Here is a 9,007-nt window from a genome sequence, read left to right on the forward strand (position 1 = left end):
GGGGGCTGGGGGGCTGTGGGGGCTGCAGCTCGAGCCGGGTGAGTAGAAGGCGGTGTGGGGTGAGGACTGGCCTCCCAGGCAGACGGAGATGCTGAGGACCTGGCCGGCCCACAACCACGAGGGAGCCCTCGTGAGGAGGAAGTCCCACAGAAAGGGCCCGAGTGACAGGGTTGGGCCATGTCACTGACCGGTGAGGGTGGGCAGCCTCCCCGCATGGGGTGTCTCCAGGCTTGAAGGGAATGTGGTTGGCCTGACCGAGGGACAGTTAAGACTAAGATGAAAAGACCTTGTGACCACAGCACAGAGCCCCCCCCAAGAGGAGGCTCCTGCCCCAGGGAGGAGAGGTCCCTGGCCTCCAGCTCAGACTTCCTGGCCTTGCAGGTCTGGCCCATCGGTGACATCCTGAGCACAGGCCGTCGTCAGAGAAGGGTCACCTGGGGACTCAGAGGCTGCAGAGATGCAGCCATGGGCCTTGGCCGCTCTGCCTGGGGTGGCGAGAGGCAGGCGCCAGGCTGCTCTGGACAGGGCTGGCCCCCGCCCCCCACCAGGGGGGAGAGGGGGGAGGGGACGGGGGAGTGGGGAGGGGCCAATGGTGCCACATGTCCTCTCACCGCAGGCTCTGCAGGGCCAGGCGGGGGCGCAGGCTGGACTCAGGTGGTCCTGCAGCTGCAGGGTGGGGGGGCCCAGGTCCCCGGGGCTCGTTTTCACATCTAGAAGGGGAGGAGATAACATGCAGACAGCCGAGTGCCTCCAGTGCATGGCGTAGGGACCCAGCCCTGGGGTGCGAGCAGCTAAGGGGAGCCCCCGCCCGTGGGAGGAGAAGGTGCGAGGTGCCCAAGGCGGGGACAGGGGCCTCGAGTCCAGGCAGCCGAGGCCAGGAGGCCTGTGTCCGTGGCCATCCTGCCTGTGGCGGTGTGAGCGGGGCCTGGGGGGAAGGGCCTGGTCGCGACCAGGAGCCTCAGGCAGCGGCTGCTCACAGCGAGCTGCAGACAGCAGGTCAGGGGCCTCCGTCCGGCTAAGGAGGCGGCGCCGCCCACGAAGAGCTTTGTTCTCTCCTTGCTGAAGCAACTGACTGACGGCTGGTTTTGAAAAACCAAACAGGAATTTGACGCGTTAAATGCTGCACAGGCAGAGGACGGTGGGGCTCCAGCTGACCACAGGCTGGCACTGGCACGCAGGGCCGCATGGGGCAGGCAGGGAAGGGTCTCGGGAGTGCGAGGTCACCAAACTGCTGTGGCCACGGGGAGGGGCCTGAGGCCACACAGCGCCGGCCTGCAGGAGAGGCGGCTTGTGGACACTTCTGCCCTTGCTTACCGCCTGCCAGGGGTGGCTGGGCTCTGGGGAGCGGCCGACCTGCACTCTGACTGTGGGCGGCCCCGCTCCGTGCCCGCCCTCCCCCGGTGGGGGGCCCGAGTGCACCTGGGCAAAGATTTCCTCCTCCCGCCGGGTCGCCCCGATGTCGCCTCTGAGGCTGGACAGGCTGGCGGGCAGGCAACCCGGTGGCACCCTGGTCAGGAGCCCCCCACCTCTGCTGGGCCCCCTGGCTCTCGGGACTGGGCTTCTTGCTCAGTGAGTGGCGGGATCCCTGGGCGGGGCTGGGGGGGGGCAGGGAGGCGGGGTCCCCTCTCCCCGTCTGGTGTCCCTGGTGAACAAAGAGAGAAAACTGTGTTATAATTTAGCAAATGTGCCTTGGAGTGAATGGAAGGCCAGGTGGCCCCTTGGAGGTGGCGAGGCTGGGGGCCTGGAGCCCTCCCCCTGGAGCCTCCCCCGGCGGCTGGCTCCCGGGGGGCAGAGGGACGGACCCAGGGGGGCCAGACAGCGTCTGAGGCCAACCTGGAACCACGTCTGAGCCGCAGGCAGCGGCTCTCACAGGAGCTCAGCGGAGGGGCGGACCCAGAGGGGGCCAGACAGCGTCTGAGGCCATCCTGGAGCCCACGTCTGAGGTCTGAGCCGCAGGCAGCGGCTCTCACAGGAGCTCCTGGGCCAGAGGCAGGACACGGAACCCGACTGAATTCTGATTTTGTGAAAGAGTCAGCAGCCTCTGGAGTTTAGGGTGTCTGGACGCCGTGGTCGCGAGAGTCGGAGCCAGAGCCGGCGGGGAGTGGAGAGCAGGGGGGCGGGGGCGGGGCACAGGGGAGCCGCGCGCTGTGTGCACAAGTGCAGTGACCTTCACGGAAACTGCCTCCCGAGGACAACACAAGGGCCAGCGGGCCGCGCGCCCCGGGGGACGCTGGGAAAGCTCTGCGGGTCTTTCCTGAAGCGCGAGCTGTCTGGCTGGGAGAGCGTTTGTGGTCAGGGCGTCCGAAGTGCCCGAGCCTTGCCAGGCATCGAGCCACTTTCCGTCACCAGGGAAGCGCAGGCTGTGCCTCGTCTTCAATGCTGTTTAACTGGGAAAACGTAGCGTTTTCCCCGCAGTCCCTGGGGTCGGAGGGTCATGGCAGAGACAGACAGGGAGAGGGAGAGAAGCGGACAGACTTCGGGTTGATTTTCCGGGTCTTAAATTGCATGTTACTTAAAGAGGTCCGCGCGGGGGCTGGCTCATCACCATCCCCTCCCCTGGCCTGACTTCTCCCCGGGGGACGCACCCGCATCTCCCAGGGCCCTCGCGACCCTCCCTCCAAGCTTCGGGTCCTCACAGCGGGCGCTCACACCGGCCACTGGAGGAGACGCCCCCCGACACCCACATGCACACGGTCCGTGGGCCAGGCCCTCGCCAGGCTCCCCAGTTCCCAGTGGGGGCCAGCGGGCCACATCCCACAGAGCCTGCTCAGTATGGGGTCCCCTTCCCCAGGAAAGGGGAGATGGAGCATGAGCCCCGGGCTTCTGCGGGGTGGGACGCCAGGTCTGGCTCTGTCTCAGGGACGGGGGGCTCCCCTCTAGGGAGCCTCCTCTGTGAAACGGGGGCCGAGCAGACCAGCTGCGACACTGTGGGACTCTGGCCTCCACACACAGGGCTCTGCTGCGGCTTGTCCAAAGCCCTCTCCCCAACCTGCCCCATCCCTCACAGCCAGTTCCGGCTGCTCCTTGCAGGAGCTCATGAACGCTGCTCTCGTCCAGTGTTCACACGGGGACGCCGGGCTGGCACAGGTCAGGACCCGGATGGGCCAGGGAAGGGTGACCTGCACCCAGGTCTGTCTCGCCGCAGTGACTGGGAGCTGGGGAGCCTCCCAGGTGGCCATCGGGTCCGCAGGCGCTGCTGTGACAAGGGACCGTTGACTTGGTGGCTTAAACCCAGAAGTTCAGTGTCCCATAGTCTGGAAGCCGAGAAGCCCAGGGTCTGGGTTTGGGCCGGCCCAGGTTCTGGCAACAGAGGGCTGGAGCGCTGTGTCCCAGGGGCCTGCTGGGCCGTGGCGTCCAGTCAGGACGTGTCTGGTGACCCAGTCATGGCCTGGCTGAGGACATCTGGATGCGACTGGGCCACCGGTCTTCTCGGCCAGCCCGCGGAGGGCCGTGCAGGGGACCGCAGGGGACCGCAGTGCCCAGGCGTCAGAGGCGTGAAGCCTGGCAGGGAGGGGCCGCGAGGGGCCGGGCAGGAGGCTGTCGCGTGAACGCGTGAACGGCGCTAACCGTCCTGCCCGCTGAGGCGGGACGGGGCAGCGCGCTGACCACTGCCCCTGCTGGTAGGGGTCCCGAAGGCCGGTGGCCGTGGCGCCCTCCCTTTTTCGCAGGACGGCCAGTCGTGTGAGGGGCCGATGAGACGAGGTGGAGGCCCCCGCCGAGTTCCCGGTTCAGGGAGTAGAGAAGCCTGAAGCCTTCTGCTCGGACGCTGGGGAGGAGCCAGGGCCCGGGAGAGCCTGGGACAACAGGAGGGGCAGGCCTGAGCCCCCCAGCGGCCTGTCCCTGGCAGGCGGCGGCCACCCGGGCAGGTCCTGACCTGCCGGAAGCGGTCACTCTTCCTCTCAGGATTAGGTCGTTCCGTGGCGCTTTCCCTGGTTCTGCTCTGTCCTGCCCTGGTCCCCAGGGGGCAGAGGGTGCCAGGCCCCTGGGGGGAAGGCCGGTGGCCCCTAGAGGACTGGCTGGGGCGTGCCGTCCGTGGCCGGAACAGTGGCGTGCACCACCGTTGGACGTTTCCTAGGGCCCCGTCACCGGGGCTGGCCAGAACCCGGGGGCAGAGGCCAGGCTGCCTCGGAAGTGAGTGGTACAAGCCGGTGACTCCCGCAGGGGTCGGGACCGAGGGCCTGAGCGCGCTCCGGCCTCGCCCACGGCCGCGGGAGCTCGGCGAGTTCCCTGAAGCAGCCCCACTGCCTGCCACACGCCCTCACTCGGCTCCTCACGCCGCGGGATGCCCGGGGCACGACCGGCCACGCCAGCCCGCGACCCGCGTTGGCGCACGCTCGGTGTGAAACTCGCCGTCCACGCGGCCGCGCCAGGCCCCTCACGCTCAGGGCCCAGGGCCTCGCTGTCCGGCCCTGGGCGCCAGCTCCGTCACGGGGCGGTCCTGGCCACCGCACTGGGCAGCAGAGCCCTCTTTCCTGGCCACCTGTCTGTGGGCCCCAAACCCCCAGAAAGCGCTTACGCTGTTATCTCAGGCTCCTCCCGGCCATCTGTGTCCTGAGAAGCCGAGGCTGGGAGTGTCTCCTGGGAAACGGCCTCTGGGCTCTCTCGTCTGGGGTGCGTCTGGGGTGGAGCGCCGCTGCGGCTGCGGCTGCAACCGCCCGATATCACGGGGCCGCTATGGGGTCCCAGGGGTGGGGTCGTAGGAAGGTCAGACCCCACCCCACCCCACCCCACACAGAATCTGCATCTCGCTTACGGCTTAGCCTTTGGGCAGGATCCTCTCAGGCTTAAGACAGCAAAACAACAAGAGCAAGAAAGAACCGAGAGAACGTGACACGTGACTGGCACCCATCCCATTTCAAAAGCTTCACGAATCGGCCCATTTCTGGAGAAGCCGGCATTGCTGAAGTCGGCGCTCGCGTTTCCGTGTACCACGGGCACCGAGGCGATGGTCCACCCTACAGCGCAGTCCAGAGGAGCTGCGAAGGCCCCTGGTCCCCTGGCCCAACCCCAGCTGGAGACCCAAGGCCGCGCGCACACGTGTCGGTCAGACGGTCGGGGTCTAGGACTCTGGGGCGTCCACGCGTTGTATTTCCAAAACCTGTTGATAAAGTCTTAACAGGGGCTGCAGTTAGATTTCGGGGGGCGGGGGCAGGGGGCGGTTAGGGTTGCGACGGTCGATGAGAGTTAAGGTAAAAGTTTGGATGAAAATTGGAATGTTCGAGCAGATTCTATGCGACGTGGTTGGCTCTCCTGTACCTTTATTACGAAAATAAATCTCGTGCCTGAGTTAGGAATGCTTCCCCTAGCTAGTTAGTGCCGTCAAACAAGAGACACATAAATGCACCTGCGGTCGATACTGAGGGAACGTCCCAATCAGAAGCGTGAGACTGCCTGATCCACACAGGCCACCAGCCTGGGACAGTGTGGCACGTCCGACGGACACAGAGACGCCGGCTTTAGGCAGCGCACTATGAGGACCTAGCTGGAAGTGCTGGCATCAACAGTCTCTGTACCGCAGCCCGGCGTGGAGGGGGCTCATGGCCAAAGCCAGTGGGCGACATCTGTCATCGACAGCTGGGCTTTGGGACCAGCCGTTTGCAACCCTTTGAGAGACAACGAGCTTGCTGTTGGGTGCTGAGGCTGCTCTTACGACAGGAGGGTGGAAAACAGTCCCGAAACACCGCGCACTGCTTGAGCGACGGCGGAGGAACGTCCCGTGCCACGGCGAGCAGGACCCGGCTTCTGCAGGACCGTGCGGCCGGGGGAAGCAGGGAGCGCGCGTGGCAGGCGTGCTCGCTTGCCCACGAGCCCACTGCGGGGACACCCGAGGAGCCACTAAACCCTACGGCCACTTGGGCCTCCCGGGAAGTGCCCCACAAACAGCTCTCTGTGGACCAACGAAGATTTGCCTGCTTTACAGGTGGCAGCTACAAGGTAAACAGGTGACAGCTGCTCGGAAAGGCCACTGTTTGAAAAAGGTAAAGATAAAATGGCTCACGTGCCGTTTACAGCATGCCGTTTGCCCCGCGTTTGAGTCTTTATGGACTCGTGGGCAGCGGCCAGGGGCCTGGCCACGGGGTCAGCGAAGTGCAATGGGAAGCTGTTCTAGCGTAAGCTCTGCACAGAACGTGGCCCCGCGGAAGTGACCGTGGGAACGGAAGGGGTGTGTTGAGGGATAGCACGTTTATGTGCGTCAGAAGGACCCCCTTCCGGGACTGAAAGGTGGCTGGAGCTGGCGGGTGTGTATCTTGGGGCGCCCGCTTGGGGTGGTGACCAGGGAACGAGTGGATGGGGGGTACGCCGGCAGCACAGAGATGAGCTGCGTCCGGGCGGTTCTCGTGCACGTCCGAGGCACGAGGTTCCCGCAGGAACCGTCCACAGACGAGAGGCCGCGTCCCCGGGGAGTGCGCCCTCACTTTTCGGGTTCTCGCTCCTGAGACGTGGTGTCATGCTGTGCGTCCGCCTGCCAGGCTGCCATAAAACGACACCACAGCACGGGGCACTTAAATAACAGGAATAGGTTTCTCTCCGCAGCGGAGGCTGCAGGTCCAAAACCAGCACTGGCGGGGGCGGCGCCCAAGGCCTCGGCTCCGGCGCTCAGGCGGCCGTCCTGCTCTGCGCTCACGTGGTCCTTCCTCGGCGTGTGCACACGCCGCTTGTGTCGGCAGCTTCTGATGAGGACGTCACGCATGTTGGATTCGGGGCCCCTTCTTCTGGCCTCACTGGACCTCGATCGCCTCCCTCAAGGCTCTCCCTCCAAACGCAGTCTCGTTGGGAGGGCTTCGGCACATGGGTTTCGTGGGGGTGCAGTTCAGTCATGACAGCTGACGGCCCCGTACACTGGCAGCTGGAGTCGAAGGCCCCTCGGGACGGAATACAGATGGAATGTGCCTGTCTCCACGAAAAACCGGATTTCCCTAACCATCAGCTGATTTCTGCGCTAAAGAGCCCTGCGCACACTCATCACAAGACACAGCTCCCGGTAGGTCGAGGGCGAAGCGAGTAACTACGCTGGTCCAGCCTCACGGCCACCCCCGCTCGGTTTCAGCGACTGGCCAAGCCGGTTGGTTCAACTCGCTCACACCTCCGCGCCGCGCTCACCGGGTCTGCCGGACCCGGCCTCGCGGACAGAGCCGTCGTAAAGGCACAATGCCCAGCCTCAACCCGTCTGTGAGGCCGCCCAGCAAGCAGTCGTGTGCTTCGTAGCCACCTGAAGATCGTTCAGATTAACCATAGCAGACACTTACCGAGCGCTCGCTACGTGCTCTGTGCCGTTCCAAACATTCCACATGCTTTTAACTCATTTCGTCCTCGTAAACGCTCTGTGAGAGAAGAATCGTCATCCCAACTTTACCGGTTATTAAAAAGAGGCCGAGAAAGACTAAATCACGTCCCCAAGTCCACACAGCTGGGAGGCATCAGAACCAGATTCAAATCCAGGTTGCGGAGCGCCGGAGCCCGTTCTCACCACGGGGCCGGCTCTGCCTCGCCTTCTCCAAACCCCCTTGCTAGCCTGTCGCTCTATCTAGGCAGGTGACAGAGCCTCCTGTTTCTCAGGGAAGAACACAGAAGTCAGCAAGCAATGCCCTCGACCCCGCGTCACTCAGAACCGACCCGCATTTTTTTACGTCCGTCCTGAGACACCTGCGTGGCCTTTTCTGCTGGTCCCAGGCTGCTGGCCCCAGGCTCTCCGGGCGGCCGGGCGGGCACCAGCGCTGCTGGGTGGGCCGAGGTCACAGGCGGCCACCAGAGAAACGCGCAGAGGGAGGAGGATGTGGGTGGTGGGCTCTGTCGTGGTCCTTGAGTTTCGCCTCCTGCGGGGGCCCCACCCAGCCAGCTGCAGGGGCGCTGACGTGTGGGTCTCTGGGGTGCGGAGGAGCCCCTGTTGGGCAGCGATGTCCCGTGATGGTAGGAGACGAGGGGTGCTGGCTCCTGGCGAGTGGGGGCGCGGCGCGGGCGGCCAGGCGTGCGGGGGCCAGAACGTCAGCTCTAAACCCGCCGCTGCCCATCTGACCGAAGAACAGGCCCATGGTTTCTAACCTCGGGCCCCAGCACGACCCGCAGTCACCAGGGGACGCCTGAGCCGCACAGACACATTCAGACTTGGTGAGCTATTCCCTCGAGGGGAGGCGCAGGGCCAGAGAGGACAGTGAAGGCCCCGGACATTAAAAGAGCAGTTCTGCCCCCGGCCTCGGGAGGGTGAGGAGTGCGCCATGAGCCGGGACAGAGCGGCCCAGGGCCGCAGGCGAATGTTGCAATTTCTCTTCCTTCCCTCCTGTGGCATCTGCAATGACACACCGAAACTTTTCTCAGACGATGCGATGAGATGGACAAAAGGTTATTCGCCAGAATTCCAGACACGCTCAGAAAGGCACGCAGCAGCAGAGGAGGGACGAGCGATGGGCGCGGAGAGGCTGGGCTCCCCTGGGGGACACTTCCGGTCAGAGGCTGGACTCCCCCCACCGAGGGATTTAGCGATGGGAAGGGCTCGGGGAGGAGCCTGGGAAGGGGGGGCCAAAATCGCCGGAGGCCCGAGATGGCATCTGCTCATCACAGACCGCACAGGCCGCCTCCGGCCCAGTGGGGTGGCGCGGACGTCAGGTGACCTGAGAGACGCCGTTGTCAGGCGAGCGCGTGATTCATCAGGCCTGGTGAGTCTATAACACGTGGCTCAAGCGGGACCCTGACCTCTGACCTTCCGGCTGCAGCCACCCCCCCCCCACTTCCCCGGCCCCAGACAGAGCCCCTCGTTCTCAGCCGGGAGGGGAGCCCAGCCGGCAGCTGCCCAGGACGCGGACCGAGGCGGCCCCTCCGCCCCGCGCTCCCCGCAGCGCGCTGCAGCTGACCCCCCTGGCCTCATCTAGCTGCATTTTGCTCCCTCGAGAAGAAACTTTGCTTTCTCCCTCAGACGCCGTCCCAGAACCCGCCTGTCCGGGCTCGATCGACGTCCCCCCCGTCGCTGGTTCTGAACAGTCGCCCTGACCCAGGCGTCATCCTGGCAGCCGCG

This window comes from Pteropus alecto, unplaced genomic scaffold (assembly GCF_000325575.1).
Source record: "Pteropus alecto unplaced genomic scaffold, ASM32557v1 scaffold49, whole genome shotgun sequence".
Lineage (NCBI taxonomy): Eukaryota > Metazoa > Chordata > Mammalia > Chiroptera > Pteropodidae > Pteropus > Pteropus alecto.